Source organism: Bufo gargarizans, chromosome 6 (genome assembly GCF_014858855.1).
Source record: "Bufo gargarizans isolate SCDJY-AF-19 chromosome 6, ASM1485885v1, whole genome shotgun sequence".
Classification (NCBI taxonomy): domain Eukaryota; kingdom Metazoa; phylum Chordata; class Amphibia; order Anura; family Bufonidae; genus Bufo; species Bufo gargarizans.
The window spans coordinates 25689582-25709644 of record NC_058085.1 but is presented as its reverse complement, the minus strand read 5'-3'; the positions used below and the strand labels follow the sequence as shown (position 1 = coordinate 25709644).

At 47.1% G+C, this 20063-nt stretch overlaps 1 long non-coding RNA gene and 1 pseudogene across 1 annotated transcript; both read right to left on the bottom strand.

Moving 5' to 3' along the window:
- LOC122940404 overlaps positions 1-20063 on the bottom strand; it is a 254437-nt pseudogene that overhangs the window by 95036 nt on the left and 139338 nt on the right.
- Positions 662-13270, bottom strand: LOC122940515. The gene is made up of 3 exons (XR_006390340.1): positions 13162-13270; positions 848-991; positions 662-718 (listed from the first exon to the last, which is right to left on the bottom strand). It is a non-coding gene; the product is annotated as an uncharacterized LOC122940515 (long non-coding RNA).

Sequence of the window (20063 nt, the reverse complement as noted above, 5' to 3'; positions counted from 1 at the left end):
ATGAGGTCTTGCTGCTCTTCAGATTTCCATCAGAGATTTTAAGCCAAAACCAGGTGAGACTAAACACAGAACAGGTACAGAGCTTCCCCTATACCTTATGTCTGTGGAGGCTCAAATCCTGGTTCTGGCTCACAATCACTGATGGAAATCACTGACAAAACACTGATGTGTGAATGAGGCTTAAACAAAAGAATCTTCTGAGGAAGAAGTTGCTTCAAGACATGTTGTGTTGTTGTGGCCAATTTCCAACAGTAGGAAACACATCCAGTGACTGAATTCATCCCTTACATACAGATAATGAGAGGACATGTGTATTTAGTCATGTCTATTACCTGGTGATGTGAGGGGTCGGTGATCCTCCATCATGACGTCCTTGTACAGATCTTTGTGTCCTTCTAAATACTCCCACTCCTCCATGGAGAAATAGACGGTGACATCCTGACACCTTATAGGAACCTGACAACACAATGATACAGTCATCACCCAGATCCCTTCATAGCGTTCCTGTATAATGTCCCAGCATTCCCAGCAGTGTCACCTCTCCAGTCAGCAGCTCAATCATCTTGTTGGTGAGTTCTAGGATCTTCTCTCTATTGATTTCCTCCTGTATCAGGGGGTGAGGTGGAGGCCCCATGATTGGGCTCAGGGTTCTTCCCCATCCTTCAGACACAGGGTCCTGACATCGCTCACTAGAGGTCTTCTTCACCACTGTGTAGTCCTGGTTATGGAGAGACACAGTAATAACTATCACTCCATACATCTCCAGAGTCCCTCACCTCTCCAGTCATGTCCATCTGTTAGTAACATAGAGAAGATGATGTAATGTGACATCATCAGAATCTCTCACCTCTCCAGTAAGCCGGAAGAGGATCTCTAGGGTGAGATTTATTATTCTCTCCGCCATCTTGTCCCTGTCCATCCTTGTCGGGTTAATCAGGAGAAGGATCTTGTATAGAAGATCTCCACTGAGCGGATCCTATATTGTAGGAACCTGAATGGAGAGAAGATGAAACGATGTAAAATCCTTCAAAATCTCATGTAAAATACAATAACTGGAGATAAGAGGAGACATCGGAGGAGATAATAAAGTGTAGGTGTTGTGTTCTCTCTTTTTATATGGATCGAAACAAGGCAGTTTCATGATATGTCATAAAATATGTCATAAAATCCAATATATATAAAATACAAAACATAAGCTGATCAACAATAGGGATCGACCGATATAGATTTTTTAGGTCCGATAGCCGATAATTTATACCGATATTATGTGAATTTTCATTTTTGAAAAATAAATAAAAAATTCCTGCTGAAAATGAATGTTTATTGCTAATGTGTATTTTTTTATTTTTTTTGGTAAATCTTTCTTTTTTATTTATACTTAATATTTTGGTGGTTTTTTTGTTGCTTTTTTTTTTTTACTAACTTTTAACCCCCTTAGGGACTAGAACCCTTGTCCTATTCACCCTGATAGAGATCTATCAGGGTGAATAGGAGCTCACACTGTCCCTGCTGCTGTGTGCTTTGTGCACACAGCAGCATGGAGCTTACCATGGCAACCAGGGCTTCAGTAGCGTCCTGGCTGCCATGGTAACCGATCGGAGCCCCAGCATTACACTGCTGGGACTCCGATCGGAGGAGGAGGAGGGGATCCTGTGGCCACTGCCACCAACGATCAATAGGGGGGGGGGGGCGCACTGCGCCACCAATGTTAGTTAATACTGGGGTGGGGGGGCCGCGGGCGCACTGCGCCACCAATGTGGTTAATACTGGGGTGGGGGTGGGGGCCGCGGGCGCACTGCACCACCAATGTTAGTTAATACTGGGGTTGGGGGGCCGCGGGCGCACTGCGCCACCAATGTTGTTAATACTGGGGTGGGGGTGGGGGCCACGGGCGCACTGCGCCACCAATGAAAATAAATCTCATTCATTCATATACAGGAGGCGGGAGCTGCAGAATCACATAGCCGGCTCCCGACCTCTATGAGCGGTCTCTGCGATCCGTGGCACCTGAGGGGTTAACTACCGTAGATCGCAGCTACTGCTCATAGAGGTCGGGAACCGGCTATGTGATTCTGCAGCCAGCTCCCGCCTCCTGTATATGAATGAATGAGAGACTTATCTTCATTGGTGGCGCAGTGGCCACAGCTCCTCCCCTCCTTTTGTTCCCTGTCCTCCCAGTGGCTGCAGCGGCAGCAGCAGCACAGGGGGAGGGAGACACTGCTCCTTCTCCCCTGTGCTGCAGAGGGAACACGGAGAGCGCTGACAGCAGCGCGATCTGTGTTCCCGATTTGTTATCGGAATATCGGCAAAATAAATGCCGATACCGATAACAGTTAAAATCCTCAATATCGGCCGATAATATCAGTAAAACCGATAATCGGTCGATCCCTAATCAACAAGTCATAAAACTAGGAATAAAAAAAATTATATAAAATAAAATGCAGACAGACCTGCAGAGCGAACTAACACCCCGGAATGAAGACCACATTAGCCCTTTTACACTACATGTGTCTATTTTATTCTAGATTTCTTTATTCCCAGTTTTATGATTTGTTGATCAACTTGGATGTTTTGTATTTTCTATATATTGGATTTTATAATCTACATCATTTGTACGTTTCATTTGTTGGTTTATAGAACAACTGAAGAAACCGCAGGGTGTGCATTGTGAATGACTAGAACACTACAAATACAGCCTGACCCGGTCCGGCCCAGGTTCTGGTATCAGCGCAGCTCCGGATAAGGAGCGATTGGTCCCTCATTTTTATACTATTGCAACCACTGAGGAAGAAGACGTACAGTTTGGAAATGCGTCTGGTGTAACTGCGGTATTAATCCATCGAGTGTAATTGCGGCACCAACCTATTGAGAGGAATAAACGTATCCTTCATACCATTCCGGACACTGAAACAGCAGAAGTCGGCGTTCCCGTATCCCTACTACACACGCGCAAGTAAGTGTGCCGGCACACGGGAGAACTATAGGAACCAGCAGTGCAAAGAGATCATAGGTGAGCGGAGGTCATCAATATCAGATCGGGGAGGGGTCTGACACCCGGCTCCCCCAGTCGATCAGCTGTATGAAGAGAAGGTACACGCTGTGCGCGCCTGCCGTCTCCCGTCTCTCTTCCAGCTTGCCATAGACACGACAGCGGCGAGCAGGACAGGAGACGGCGCGCGCCTTCTCCTCATACAGCTGAGCTCCGGGGGTGCCGGATGCTGAATCCTCGCCAATCCGATACTGATGACTTATCTTGAGGATAGGTCATCAATATTAATAGCCCAGAGAACCCCTTTAAACAGCAGTTTAGGAAATTTACCTAAAATGTATAAGAATTGTTTCTAAACTTCTAAGCCTGTTCTAAAAAACATAAAATGACACTTACAGAATGAGGAACATAAAGCAGACATATGGGGGATGAAGAGTAATAACTGGTTCACGAGGTATCACTATCTGCCGGAAAAGCTGAGAAATTAACATTCTGAAAACTGTGAATTTTTCCACATTTTTTCTGGAAGGTTTAATCCAGGGAAATGTAACCGCAGTTTGTCCGTCATTTCACCATCACACATAATAAAGATGGCGGTTTGATACCTACATGGTGTAGAGATGGGTCTGCACGGCTGATCGGTGGAGAAGACTTCTGGAGGGTCAGGATGCGGACTCTGACACCGGAGGGATTGAATGAAGAAATCCAAGGAATTCCAGAATCTCTCCCTGTTTCCCCAGGTCATTCTGCCCTTCTCCAATATGGAGCATTAATACTCCTCCTCATGTGCGCATGCGCTGCACTCTGCTTGGCTCCTCCTCCCCTGTGCTGGCGTGGTGAGCACGAGACCACTGCTTCCTGTCCCACTTCCCCCTGCGTATCCTCTTAGTGCCGGGGACAAGGTTACCTTCCTTCCTGTACGCGCATGCGCCACATAAATAAGTGGTGAGTATTATATTATACACTGATATAAAAGGCTTCTCACACACAGCAGCACCAACCCCAAGATGAAGGCAGCAGCTGAAACGTGCGTCGGGGAGGACACATCCCCTACAGATGTCTGTCATATGGGTTGGTGATTTTACTATTGTTTATTTCAGCCACTTTACTTATGAATTTCCTTTCGCCGTTCTATGATTTCTGTCTCGTCAGCGCCTCACACTGGAGACCTGCGCACTTCTTCTCCGTTATTAGTAATTCTCTATTTATTTATCTATATCATTCTGGAGCCGTTATATTTATCATGTACAAGCAGAATTACCGCCGCCCCATAACAGTGTCATCCACAGCACCCCCCATAGCAGTGACATCCACAGCACCCCCCCATAACAGTGACATCCACAGCGCCCCCCCATAACAGTGACATCCACAGCGCCCCCCCATAACAGTGACATCCACAGCGCCCCCCCCATAACAGTGACATCCACAGCGCCCCCCCCATAACAGTGTCATCCACAGCGCCCACCCATAACAGTGACATCCACAGCGCCCCCCCATAACAGTGATATCCACAGCGCCCCCCATAACAGTGACATCCACAGCGCCCCCCCCATAACAGTGACATCCACAGCGCCCCCCCATAACAGTGACATCCACAGCGCCCCCCATAACAGTGACATCCACAGCGCCCCCCCATAACAGTGACATCCACAGCGCCCCCCCATAACAGTGACATCCACAGCGCCCCCCCATAACAGTGACATCCACAGCGCCCCCCCATAACAGTGACATCCACAGCGCCCCCCCATAACAGTGATATCCACAGCGCCCCCCCATAACAGTGACATCCACAGCGCCCCCCCATAACAGTGACATCCACAGCGCCCCCCCATAACAGTGACATCCACAGCGCCCCCCCCATAACAGTGACATCCACAGCGGCCCCCCATAACAGTGACATCCACAGCACCCCCCCATAACAGTGACATCCACAGCGCCCCCCCATAACAGTGACATCCACAGCGCCCCCCCCATAACAGTGACATCCACAGCGCCCCCCCATAACAGTGACATCCACAGCGCCCCCCCCATAACAGTGACATCCACAGCGCCCCCCCCATAACAGTGACATCCACAGCCCCCCCCCCCCTAATAACAGTGACATCCACAGTGTTAAATGAATTCGCCCACTGATCTCACACTGCCAACACACAGAGGGTGATGCCCCACATCATATACATTTCAGTTCAGCCCGTCACATATTCATTTAACCCTTTAAAAACACCAGTTACTTATTGAGATCAGTGACAGTGTCCGTCTGTCCACTTTGCTGCCAGTTCTTGTGCCCAGAACCTGTTTGGGCTGAACTCCTCTGTATACGGTGCGGGCACCGACCTCTGTATGTCACCAGTGTGAGATCAGTGCCCGAATCCATTTCAGTCTTCAAATCACACTTTTCTGCCCATATTGTGCCCATATTTTGTATTACCTGATTTCCCCTCGGGACGCTCACTGCAACTTCTGAATAAGAAACCAACTTCAGCCTCGTGTCCTGTATTTATATATCCTTGGGGGTGTGATCCTCTTCTTGTAGGGCCACTCATTTTATCCAGTCATGTTTTTAGTGATTGTTAGAAAAGGATGAATTCTTATGTTTTGGGCGTTCCAGTCCCCTGCTCCAGTCCACGTCTCTGAGATCTCCTGGATATGTCTTCTATATAACGCCCCCTCCTCCTGTCCACGTCTCTGAGATCTCCTGGATATGTCTTCTATATAACGCCCCCTGCTCCAGTCCATGTCTCTGAGATCTCCTGGATATGTCTTCTATATAATGTCCCCTGCTCCAGTCCACGTCGCTGAGATCTCCTGGATACAGGGCCATCTTTAATATTGATTGAACCCTGGGCAAAAATTTACTTGGGCCCCCTGGATCCCGCCTTCCCACACCTTAGCAGGCAATCGCGCCCTCCACCACAACACACACACAAAAATCCACACATCTGGTAGAGTCCAGTGAATGACTGTAAATACTTCCAGTTCTGAAGACTCCAGCGGCTCAGGATCAGTGCTCTGGGCAGCTGGGCTCAGGCTGGAAGTGGGCACCACTCTGCAGGAAGGAGACCAGGGCTCGGCTCACCCTAGTGTTACAGTGCACCCCATCACCCCACAGTATGCAGTATAGCACCCTGTAGTATACAGCACCACACAGTATGCAGTATAGCACCCTATAGTATACAGCACCACACAGTATGCAGTATAGCACCCCACACTATACAGTACCCCACAGTATATAGTAGAGCAGTATAGCAGCCCACAGTATACAGCACCTCACAGTATACAACACCTCACTGTATACAGCACCCCAAACTATACACGATACAGCCCCCCACACTATACAGTACAGCAGTATAGCACTCCACACTATACCGCACCCACAGTATACAGACCCCCACAGTATACAGTACAGCAGTATAGCACTCCACAATATACAGCCCCCCCCACACTATACAGGCCCCCCACACTATACAGGCCCCCCCACACTATACAGGCCCCCCCACACTATACAGGCCCCCCACACAGTATACATCCCCCCCCCCCACACAGTATACATCCCCCCCCCCCACACAGTATACAGCCCCCCCACACAGTATACAGCCCCCCCCACACAGTATACAGCCCCCCCCACACAGTATACAGCCCCCCCCACACAGTATACAGCCCCCCCCACAGTATACAGCCCCCCACACAGTATACAGACCCCCCACACAGTATACAGCCCCCCACACAGTATACATCCCCCCCACACACAGTATACAGCCCCCCACACAGTATACAGCCCCCCACACAGTATACAGCCCCCCCACACAGTATACAGCCCCCCACACAGTATACAGCCCCCCCCACACAGTATACAGCCCCCCACACAGTATACAGCCCCCCACACAGTATACAGACCCCCCACACAGTATACAGACCCCCACACAGTATACAGCCCCCCCACACAGTATACAGCCCCCCCCCCACACAGTATACAGGCCCCCACACAGTATAAGGCCCCCACACAGTATAGGGCCCCCACACAGTATACAGCTCCCCACACAGTATACAGCCCCCCCCCACAGTATACAGCCCCCCCACAGTATACAGGCCCCCACACAGTATACAGCCCTCCACACAGTATACAACCCCCCACACAGTATACAACCCCCCACACAGTATACAGCCCCCCACACAGTATACAGCCCCCAACTATACAGTAGTTTACAGTATATTAACATAACAGCCCCTGTCACCTTTTTCTGATGAAATCTTCACACAAAAAAGCTCCACAGTTAACTTCTGCAACACTCCTGCTAGGACCTGTGATGACCTCATAGCCATGTGACCAGTAATTGCTAGGTTACTGGTCACATGGTGATGATGTCATCTAAGGTCCTAGATCACAACTAGAGATGAGCGAACTTCTGTTTTAAGTTCGGCGTCTAAAGTTCGGGGGCGGGTTACCGGAGAATCCCGATCTGGAACCGGATATGGATTCCGACTTCCGTTGTGGTCCGTGGTAGCGGAATCAATAATCGGCCATTATTGATTCCGCTACCACGGACCACAACGGAAGTCGGAATCCATATCCGGTTCCAGATCGGGATTCTCCGGTAACCCGCCCCCGAACTTTAGACGCCGAACTTAAAACAGAAGTTCGCTCATCTCTAATCACAACGTTAAAGTACACAGACAGCTTGACACCCGGGGCAGTAGCTAGCAGGGCTCAAGAGGCAGCTGCCTTGGGCCCCCCAGGAGCAACTGGGTCCGGAGCAGCTGCCCCTTTTGCCCCTTGGTAAAGACGGCCCTGCCTGGATATGTCTTCTATATAACGCCCCCTGCTCCAGTCCACGTCTCTGATATCTCCTGGATATGTCTTCTATATAACCCCCCCTGCTCCAGTCCACGTCTCTGATATCTCCTGGATATGTCTTCTATATAACGCCCCCTGCTCCAGTCCACGTCTCTGAGATCTCCTGGATATGTCTTCTATATAACGCCCCCTGCTCCAGTCCACGTCTTTGAGATCTCCTGGATATGTCTTCCATATAACGCCCCCTGCTCCAGTCCACGTCTCTGAGATCTCCTGGATATGTCTTCTATATAACGCCCCCTGCTCCAGTCCACGTCTTTGAGATCTCCTGGATATGTCTTCTATATAACGCCCCCTGCTCCAGTCCACGTCTCTGATCTCCTGGATATGTCTTCTATATAACGCCCCCTGCTCCAGTCCACGTCTCTGAGATCTCCTGGATATGTCTTCTATATAACGTCCCCTGCTCTAGTCCACGTCTCTGAGATCTCCGGGATATGTCTTCTATATAACGCCCCCTGCTCCAGTCCACGTCTCTGATATCTCCTGGATATGTCTTCTATATAACGCCCCCTGCTCCAGTCCACGTCTCTGAGATCTCCAGGATATGTCTTCTATATAACACCCCCTCCTACAGTCCACGTCTCGGAGATCTCCTAGATATGTCTTCTATGTAATGCCCCCTCCTCCAGTCCATGTCTCTGAGATCTCCTGGACAGGGGTGTAGCTATAGGGGGTGCAGAGGTAGCAGTCGCTACCGGGCCCAGGAGCCTGAGGGGGCCCAAAGACCCTTGTGCTGCATAAGAAGACACTGGTATTATAGAAATGCTGGTCAAGTTACACCTCTGGCTGGAGGGAAGGGGTTAGTTCAATAATTTGGCATGGTAGGGTAGTTTCAATTTTTACCTCAGGCAGCACAAAGGCTATGTGCTTCCCTGCCCCTGACCACAGAGCACTAAGGGAAGGGGGGCCCAAGCTGAACTCTTGCACCAGGGCCCATGAGCCTTTAGCTACGCCCCTGCTCCTGGATATGTCTTCTATATAACACCCCCTCCTCCAGTCCACGTCTCTGAGATCTCCGGGATATGTCTTCTATATAACCTCCCCTGCTCCAGTCCACATCTCTGAGATCTCCTGGATATGTCTTCTATATAACGCCCCCTCTCCAGTCCATGTCTCTGAGATCTCCTGGATATGTCTTCTATATAACACCTCCTCCAGCCCACGTCTCTGAGATCTCCTGGATATGTCTTCTATATAACGCCCCCTCCTCCAGTCCACGTCTCTGAGATCTCCTGGATATGTGTTCTATATAACGCCCCCTGCTCCAGTCCACATCTCTGAGATCTCCTGGATATGTCTTCTATATAACGCCCCCTCCTCCAGTCCACGTCTCTGAGATCTCCTGGATATGTGTTCTATATAACGCCCCCTGCTCCAGTCCACATCTCTGAGATCTCCTGGATATGTCTTCTATATAACGCCCCCTCCTCCAGTACACGTCTCTGAGATCTCCTGGATATGTCTTCTATATAACGCCCCCTGCTCCAGTCCACATCTCTGAGATCTCCTTGATATGTCTTCTATATAACGCCCCCTGCTCCAGTCCACGTCTCTGAGATCTCCTGGATATGTCTTCTATATAACGCCCCCTGCTCCAGTCCACATCTCTGAGATCTCCTGGATATGTCTTCTATATAACGCCCCCTTCTCCAGTCCACGTCTCTGAGATCTCCTGGATATGTCTTCTATATAACGTCCCCTGCTCCAGTCCACGTCTCTGAGATCTCCTGGATATGTCTTCTATATAACACCTCCTCCAGCCCACGTCTCTGAGATCTCCTGGTTATGTCCTTTATATAACACACCCTCCTCCAGTCCACATCTCTGAGATCTCCTGGATATGTCTTCTATATAACGCCCCCTCCTCCAATCCACATCGCTGAGATCTCCTGGATATGTCTTCTATATAACACCCCCTCCTCCAGTCCATGTCTCTGAGATCTCCTGGATATGTCTTCTATATAATGCCCCTACTCCAGTCCACGTCTCTGAGATCTTCTGGACACGTCTTCTATATAACGCCCCCTCCTCCAGTCCAAATCTCTGAGATCTCCAGGATATGTCTTCTATATAACACCCCCTCCTCCAGTCCACGTCTCTGATATCTCCGGGATATATCTTCTATATAACGCCCCCTGCTCCAGTCCACGTCTCTGAGATCTCCTGGATATGTCTTCTATATAACGCCCCCATCCTTCAGTCCACGTCTCTGAGATCTCCTGGATATGTCTTCTATATAACGCCCCCTGCTCCAGTCCACGTTTCTGAGATCTCCTGGATATGTCTTCTATATAACGCCCCCTGCTCCTGGCTTTTGTTGCACCTGAGGAAGGCCGCCCTTGAAATGCATTGTATACTAGAACCAACCTCTTGTGATTGGTATTTTAGGTTATTATCTTTAGGCTGGTGTCCTGCCCCAGAAGCTGTGTCTTTACCTCCTGCTTCATGTTCTCTGGAGTTTGTAGATTAGGCTGAGTTCACACTTCAGTTATTTGATCAGTTATTTCCATCAGTTATTGTGAGCCAAAACCTGGTGCGGGAGAAAACCACAGAACAAGTGCAGATCTTCCCATTACACCTGATCTCTGAGTCGCTTCACTGCGGGTCTGGGCTCAATAACTGAAGGAAATAACTGCAGTGTGAACTTGGCCTTAACCCCTTAGGGACATATGACGTACCGGTACGGCATGTTTCCCGAGTCCTTAAGGACACATGACGTACCAGTACGCCATGTGTTGTTCTGATCACCGCCGCCCGGCGGGCGGTGATCGGAACAAGGTGCCTGCTCAAATCATTCAGTAGGCATCTCGGCTAAATGCGCGGGGGGGTCCCGTGACCCCCCGTGTCGGCGGCTTTTACCTTGTCCCCCATGGGGCTGTGGGGGGGACCCAATGGCATGGAAGGCATTGTGCTGCCTTCCGGTGAAGAGCCTGTGAGATCCATCCCGATCGTCTCCTAGCAACCGTGCGTGAAAATCGCACCGCATCCGCACTTGCTTGCGGATGCTTGCGATTTTCACGCAACCCCATTTATTTCTATGAGGCCTGCGTTACGTGAAAAACGCACAAAATAGGGCATGCTGCGATTTTCATAAGTGATGCGTGAAAATCACCGCTCATGTGAACAGCCCCATAGAAATGAATGGGTCGGTATTCAGTGCAGGTGCAATGCATTCAACTCAGGCATCGCATCCGCACGGAATACTCGCCCGTGTGAAAGGGGCCTAATACACACACAGTCTTACTCATACAGCCAATGCATTAAAAAAAAAAGTATTGGAATGCATTGTAAAGGAATATACCCCTAAAAGTTCAAGTCCCAAAGTGGGACAAAAAATAAAGTGAAAAAAAAAGTTGAAAAAATAAAGTTTTCCCCCCAAAAAATTTTAAGTTTCAAGTAAAAATAAACAAAAATTTCATTTTCCCCAAATAAAGTTACAAAAAATTGGTAAAAAATAGGGCAAAAAAAAAGTATACATATTAGGTATCGCCGCGTCCGTATTGACCGGCTCTATAAACATATCACATGACCTAACCCCTCAGATAAACACCGTAAAAAATGTAAGCTAAAAACTGTGCTAAATAAACCATTTTTTGTTACCTTACATCACAAAAAGTGTAATAGCAAGCGATCAAAAAGTCACACGCACCCCTAAATAGTGCCAATCAAACCGTCATCTCATCCCGCAAGAATCATACCCTAACCAAGGTAATCGCCCAAAAACTTAAAAAATTATGGCTCTCAGACTATGGAAACACTAAAACATGATTTTTTTTGCTTCAAAAATGAAAACATTGTGTAAAACTTACATAAATAAAAAAGAAAAAGGTATACATATTAGGTATCGCCGCGTCCGTGACAACCTGGTCTATAAAAATATCACATGATCTAACCTGTCAGATGAATGTTGTAAATAACAAAAAATAAAAACTGTGCCAAAACAGCTATTTCTTGTTATCTTGCCTCACAAAAAGTGCAATATAGAGCAACCAAAAATCATATGTACCCTAAACTAGTACCAACAATACTGCCACCCTATCCCGTAGTTTCTAAAATGGGGCCACTTTTTGGAAGTTTCTACTCTAGGGGTGCATCAGGGGGGCTTCAAATGGGACATGGTGTCAAAAAACCAGTCCAGCAAAATCTGCCTTCCAAAAACCGTATGGCATTCCTTTCCTTCTGCGCCCTGCCGTGTGCCCGTACAGCGGTTTACTACCACATATGGGGTGTTTCTGTAAACTACAGAATCAGGGCCATAAATATTGAGTTTGGTTTGGCTGTTAACCCTTGCTTTGTAACCGGAAAAAAAATTGAAAAAGGAAAATCTGCCCAAAATGTGACATTTTGAAATTGTATCTCTATTTTCCAGTAATTCTTGTGGAACACCTAAAGGGTTAACAACGTTTGTAAAATCAGTTTTGAATACTTGAGGGGTGTATTTTCTAGAATGGGGTCATTTTTGGGTGGTTTCTATTATGTAAGCCTCACAAAGTGACTTTAGATCTGAACTGGTCCTTAAAAAGATTTGCTTCTAAACTTCTAAGCCTTGTAACATCCCCAAAAAATAAAATGTAATTCCCAAAATGATCCAAACATGAAGTAGACATATGGGGAATGTAAAGTAAGAACTATTTTTGGAGGTATTACTATGTATTATAGAAGTAGAGAAATTGAAACTTGGAAATTTGCAATTTTTTATAAATTTTGGGTAAATTTGGTATTTCCTTTACTTCATTTTACCAGCGTCATGAAGTACAATATGTGAAGAAAAACTGTCTCAGAATGGCCAGGATAAGTCAATGCGCTTTAAAATTATCACCACTTAAAGTGACACTGATCAGATTTTCCAAAAATAGCCAAGTCCTTAAAGGGAACCGGTCACCGGGATTTTGGGTATAGAGCTGAGGACATGGGTTGCTAGATGGCCGCTAGCACATCCGTAATACCCAGTCCCCATAGCTCTGTGTGCTTTGATTGTGTCCAAAAAACGATTTGATACATATGCACATTAACCTGAGATGAGTCCTGTCCGTGACTCGTCTCAGGGACAGGACTCATCTCAGTTTAATTTGCATATGTATCAAATCGTTTTTTGGACACAATAAAAGCACACAGAGCTATGGGGACTGGGTATTGCGGATGTGCTAGCGGCCATCTAGCAACCCATGTCCTCAGCTCTATACCCCAAATCCTGGCGATAGGTTCCCTTTAAGGTGAAATAGGGCTAAGGTCCTTAAAGGGTTAAGGGCGGATGTAGCTGTGTATCTCTGTGGCTGTGGAGCCTTATATGTGTGGATGTGATGAGTGTTCCACTTACCTGGGGCAGGCGTGTCCTCCTCTGACAACCCTTCACTATGGAGCCTCCTGGGCTGTAATTTCTACCACCATGCAGTAGTCGGGCTACAGGCTGTGCTGCAGGAGAAGGTACAGGACCTGTAATGATGTCATGACCATGTGATCAGGTGTGGGCGGAGCCAAGCTGTGCTGAAGGAGAAGGTACAGGACCTGTGATGATGTCATAACCATGTGATCAGGTGTGGGAGGAGTCAGGCTGTGCTGCAGAAGGTAGAGTACCTGTGATGATGTCATGACCATGTGATCAGGTGTGGGCGGAGTCAGGCTGTGGTGCAGGAGAAGGTACAGGACCTGTGATGATGTCGTGACCATGTGATCAGGTGTGGGAGGAGTCAGGCTGTGCTGCAGGAGAAGGTACAGGACCTGTGATGATGTCATGACAATATGATCAGGTCTGGGAGGAGTCAGGCTGTGCTGCGTGAGACGGTACAGGCCCTGTGATGATGTCATGACCATGTGGTCAGGTGTGGGCGGAGTCATGGAGATCACATGACCAGGTTTCTCTGCTCTGTGTGTGAGGCTGTGCTGTGTGGAATCCCAGTCTGTATGTAGCAGAGCTGTAAGCCTGTAATGTTTGTATAGATGAGCTGTAAGCCTGTAATGTCTGTGTAGTTGAGCTGTATGTGCATACAACCAAGCTGTTTATGTGTAATATGCCTCTAAAGACTTGTATCAGTGTGTGCAGCAGAGCTGTGTATGTGTAATGTTCAGTTACTACAGCTGAGTCTGTGTCATGTCCATTTAGCAGAGCTGTGTATGTGTAATGTTGAGTTACTACAGCGGAGTCTCTGTCATGTCCATGTAGCAGAGCTGTGTATGTGTAATGTTCAGTTACTACAGCTGAGTCTCTGTCATGTCCATGTAGCAGAGCTGTGTATGTGTAATGTGCAGTTACTACAGCGGAGTCTCTGTCATGCCCATGTAGCAGAGCTGTGTATGTGTAATGTTCAGTGACTACAGCGGAGTCTCTGTCATGTCCATGTAGCAGAGCTGTGTATGTGTAATGTTCAGTTACTACAGCTGAGTCTCTGTCATGTCCATGTAGCAGAGCTGTGTATGTGTAATGTTCAGTGACTACAGCTGAGTCTCTGTCATGTCCATGTAGCAGAGCTGTGTATGTGTAATGTTCAGTTACTACAGCGGAGTCTCTGTCATGTCCATGTAGCAGAGCTGTGTATGTGTAATGTTCTGTTACTACAGCGGAGTCTCTGTCATGTCCATGTAGCAGAGCTGTGTATGTGTGATGTTCAGTTACTACAGCTGAGTCTCTGTCATGTCCATGTAGCAGAGCTGTGTATGTGTGGTGTTCAGTTACTACAGCTGAGTCTCTGTCATGTCCATGTAGCAGAGCTGTGTATGTGTGATGTTCATTTACTACAGCGGAGTCTCTGTCATGTCCATGTAGCAGAGCTGTGTATGTGTAATGTTCAGTTACTACAGCTGAGTCTTTGTCATGTCCATGTAGCAGAGCTGTGTATGTGTAATGTTCAGTTACTACAGCTGAATCTTTGTCATGTCCATGTAGCAGAGCTGTGTATGTGTAATGTTCAGTTACTACAGCTGAGTCTCTGTCATGTCCATGTAGCAGAGCTGTGTATGTGTGATGTTCAGTTACTACAGCGGAGTCTCTGTCATGTCCATGTAGCAGAGCTGTGTATGTGTGATGTTCAGTTACTACAGCTGAGTCTCTGTCATGTCCATGTAGCAGAGCTGTGTATGTGTAATGTTCAGTTACTACAGCGGAGTCTTTGTCATGTCCATGTAGCAGAGCTGTGTATGTGTAATGTTCAGTTACTACAGCTGAGTCTCTGTCATGTCCATGTAGCAGAGCTGTGTATGTGTAATGTTCAGTTACTACAGCTGAGTCTCTGTCATGTCCATGTAGCAGAGCTGTGTATGTGTAATGTTCAGTTACTACAGCTGAGTCTTTGTCATGTCCATGTAGCAGAGCCGGCGATGTAATCTGCTGGTATCGGGGCTCTGTGTGCGCTCAGGAGATGTTTAGGGGTAACTCTGTCCCTTTTCTCCATATCAGTTAGTAGAAATGATGTCAGCGATACCTTATGTCGGGGCAGATGTAGGATTTCCGCTGTGGGGGAAAAGGAGAAATAACCTTCTCTTCTGTTGTTCCTAGTGTTAGCACATAAATGGCCGCGCTGTGTCTTATCGCTGGGGATTGTCTCTGTAGTTGATCGGAGCTTGTCTGCTGCTCCAATGGGGGAACATGGGCCCCGTTCTCCTGACTGGCAGGGGCCCCCAGCGGATGGACCCCACAATCAGTGGACAGGAGATAAGTTCCCTTGTCTCAGTCTTGTATCATTGGCTGAATTTCAAAGATGAGATTTTAGTCTTTGTAGATTAGAAAAACGCATCGGGCGACGCTGGAGAACGGCGGAAATGTCGGACAGATTGTGATCGGAGGCAGGACCGGCTCGGGGAGGTAAAGCGGTGATTAGTGTGACGGGGGAGGGGGAGAAGGCGGGAAGGTTGTCCTCAGTGACAGCGGTAAAGCAGGTTATGTGGGAAGAGCAGCGAGTAGTAACGTAGAGAGGCTGAGAGGACGGCGGCTCCGAGCTTCATCTAACGCTGCCGATGGTTTAGAGATAAGAGGCATAGTCCTCAGCTGAGATGAGGGGTGTCAGACGGGGTACAGGGGGCAGAGGGAGGGGAAGGTATGAAATAATTATTTGGGGTTGTGGGACAGAGAGGACGTAATAGAAGGGAAGAAGTCCTGCTGTGAGCGGACATGAAGCTGCTTCTCTGTAGGCCATGAAGTCTTCTTTGGGTGGGATTTCTTCCGGCTTCGTTCTGGACTCTGGAAGCCTCAGCTTTTCAGTTTGGTTTGTGTCGGGGCTGGGGATGGATTTGTTGGGTTCTGCTCCGTGTGAGACGCAGGGGTGAGAGCTTGTGGAGTTCTAGAAGACAGCGGCTGCATCATGAAGAGAAGATATGACCTGCGTTGATGATCTGGCCACCTACTTCAGGGACAAGGTTACATCCGGCAGGAAATAATTTCCCAGTCCCCAACCAATTTCGATCCTCCTCCCTCCCACACTTCCATGTGCTCTCTCTCCTCTGTTGACGCTATAACAGATGAAGAAGTCTTTGGGCTTCTCTCTGCTTCTCGACCCACCACCTGTAGCAGTGATCCTATCCCCTCACACCTTCTCCAGTCCCTCTCCCCGGCTGTCATTACCCGCCTTACTACAATATATAACCTCTCTCTCTCTCGCTTCCCATCCTCTTTCAAACATGTGCCGCTCACTACCAACCTGTCTCTAACCTCCCCTTCATTTCTAAACTTCTGGAACATCTCTTTTACTCTCTTCTACTTTTTTCAATCTGCCTTTCCCTCTCTCCACTCTACAGAAACTGCCTTTACTAAAATGTCTACTGATCTCCTGACAGCAAACAGGAATGGCGACTATTCTCTACTAATTCTTCTTGATCTCGCTGCAGCATTTGATACGGTAGACCATGAACTCCTTCTTACCATGCTCCACTCAATTGGCCTTGAGGACACTGCTCTCTCCTGGTTCTCTTCCTTTCTCTCTGATCGCTCCTTTAATGTATCACTTGCTGGCTCTGCTTCTTCTTATCTCTCGGTGTTGGCGTTCATCAGGGTTCAGTCCTAGGTCCTCTACTCTTCTCTCTCTACACCACCCTGATCGGACAGACTATCAGAAAATGTAGTTTTCAGTACAATCTGTATTATGGATGCGCAAATCGACTTTGGATTAAACATTCAAAGTCGATTTGCATAAAACTTTGTTCTAATACTGTACGGAGCAGGCGCTCAGTACAGTATTAGAATGTATTGGCTCCGATGAGCCGAAGTTATAGCTTTGAGAAACCTTGCGAGACTTCACGCAATTGTCACGGATGATGTTGCAGATAGCTGGAAGTTATGAATAAACGTCCGACTGGCTTGATCCCAAACTAAGGAGCATATAGATGACCCCTATAAAACCATAAGAGCTCTCCCTGACTGCTAAGCACATACAAGGGTCTCAGAGGTAGACGATTGCATGCCCACGTACCTAGACTGTGTGACAACTGAAAACCCTATAATAGTGAGGGGACACGACCACCGACTCCCTGCACTTCATACGGAGGGAGTCAGGGTCACTTAGAATCAAGCCAGCAAGGAAACACAATACATGAAAGGACTTATCTGAACAAGCAACAGCAGAAGTCTCCAGCAGTGAACACTTCAATCTAGGAAGTAGTATAAACCGCAAAGTGAGGCCGTATGGGAGGGAATATAAAGGAAAGAGGATTAGTCTAAATAGGTGACACCTGGGAGAAGGAAATGAGATGATAAAGTGAAACCAAAACAAAGAACACCATGCAAGAGGTAGAAAAGGACGTCTGTCAGACCTTCTCACAGAAGTGGCGGTGACAGCAATAACTTCATAAATTAATTTCTACTGTAAAAAAAACATTTCCCGAACTCAGGTTTGATTCCAAGTGGTACCTTGGAACTGAACCCGAGTTCGGGAAATATTTTTTTCTATTGGGCGCAATTTGTCCATTTTCATATAGGGGTGCACTCACTTTGTTGCCAGTTTAGACATTAGTGGCTGTGTGGTGAGTTATTTTGAGGGCACAGCAAATTTACACCGTTATACAAGCCGTACACTGACTACTCTACATTGTATCACAGTGTCAGATCTTCAGGGTTGACCCATGAAAAGATAGAATAAAATATTTTCAGAAATGTGAAAGGTGGACTGACTTTTGTGAGATACTGTATATATACTGTATATACACTGAACAGAAATATAAATGCAACACTTCCGGTTTTGCTCCCATTTTGCATGAGCTGAACTCAAAGATCTGAAACATTTTCTACATACAAAAGACCCATTACTCTCAAATATTGTTCACAAATCTGTCTAAATCTGTGTTAGTGAGCACTTCTCCTTTGCCGAGATAATCCATTTTTATAATGTTTTATGTGTGTTATGCAATGTGCAAGGGAGTCATGTTTTTATTGGCGCTCAAAGGGATTATTATATTTTTTTTAATTATTTTTATTGAATTGAGATTCCATCGCACATAGAATACATATTACACATGGAGCAATATACAATATCAATGCTTTCAATAATATCGACAAACATTAATCCATTTGATCATTGTACAAAACTCTCAATTCCAATTTTAAGTTTTATCCACCCCAATAACAATCAAACTCTTCCCACCTCCCAACTCCATCATAACCGCGTGAACACCAATCCCCTCTTCGAACGCGACCTTTTCTCCCCCGTGCAGTACAGTACACCATCCCTTCACCATAACCCTCACCCCTTACTTTTTCATCCTGCCAATTTCCCCAGTTTGTTCGCAGTTTGCGACTCAAGATACCATTTCGTTGCTTTGAAAGGGGCCATAAGTTCCCGGATTTCATCTTTTGATAAATTAGTCTCAATAAATGCCCTCCATTTCTTGATGTATTTCTCTATCAACCTTTCTTTGTCCCGTTCTATTTCCAGTCTTTCTAGGTATAACATTTTTCATAGTCCCTATAACCTCTTCCCAAGTCGGTGCCTCCGTTTGCAACCAGCGCCGTAGGAGTGACTTCTTGACTGACATAAGTAGGATATGTATCTTCCCCGTCGATACCACCATCCCCTATTCCTCCTCTTTCGGTATGAAATGGAAGATGCAGTGCTGTGGTGTTAGTGCCAGAGTTTCATCCCATATCTCTTCAACGGTTTCCACCGCCCGTTGCCACAGAGGTTGTACCCTCGGGCAATCCCACAAAGCATGTAAGAGACCTGCCTTAGAAAGGTCACATTTAGGGCAGTGCCTCAGGTAATGCGCTGGGGCATCACGGTATGATAAATTTAAGGCGTAAGTCCCCCTATGCATTATCCTAAGCTGTGTCTCTCTCCATTTCTCATTATACATAGCTCGTCTAACTAAATCGAGACCTTCTCTCATTTATTTGGCTAGGTTCTGATCATTAAGTTCCCTTTCCCATATTTTGAAAGCTCCCTGTACACTGAACCTGTCTGATCCTCTGCACCGCACTCCTACCTAGTACCGGCTTCTCTGGCTTGTCTCTGACCACGCTTCAGCTTCTGTCTCTGACAACCATCATCATTATCATCTGCTACCATTACTCTAGTCCTCTCTGCAAAATACCACTTCTCACCACGTGTCTGCTATTGGCCTCAGTTCACACTAACTGCGGTTCTAACCGTAACTTGAGCTATTTGAGTGTTACCTGTTGTCTGACTCAGTGTAGGTAGTGGTTCAGTTTCTGTCTTGATGAGTTCTGTCTTGTCTCCTGGGAGAGTGCTGAATAACACCCTAGGGGTTAGTGGCTGCCATCCCTAGGTTGACACAGAGAATCCACAATATCTCTGGTTTGACCATCGGGTCCCACCCACTGGTCGTAACAGTATGCTCAGGCCATGGATTCTGCTGACTCATAACCTGACATGGCCAAAGTCCTATGTGAGCTGCAACAACAGCGTACCATTGAAAAGCAACTAACATCTTATCTTCAGCGTGTGACTGCTCATCTGGATTCCTTTTCTGCGACTATTCAACCTCCACATACTCCTATGGTCTCATCTGCCACTACTCCTGTGACTATTACTGCTCATCCTAATGATGGTCAACATTTTTCTCTGTCTTGTCACTACAATGGAGATCCCATGTCATGCAGAGGATTCCTGAAACTGTGCATCATCCTTTTTGAACTTTTATGTTACCAATTTCCTTCTGAATGTGCTAAAGTGGTATTTATTATTTCCCATCTAGAAGGAAAGTCCTTGGCATGGGCAAATCCTATCTGGGAGAGGGCCAGTCCCATCACTAACAATATTTCTCTATTTCTGGACTCATTTC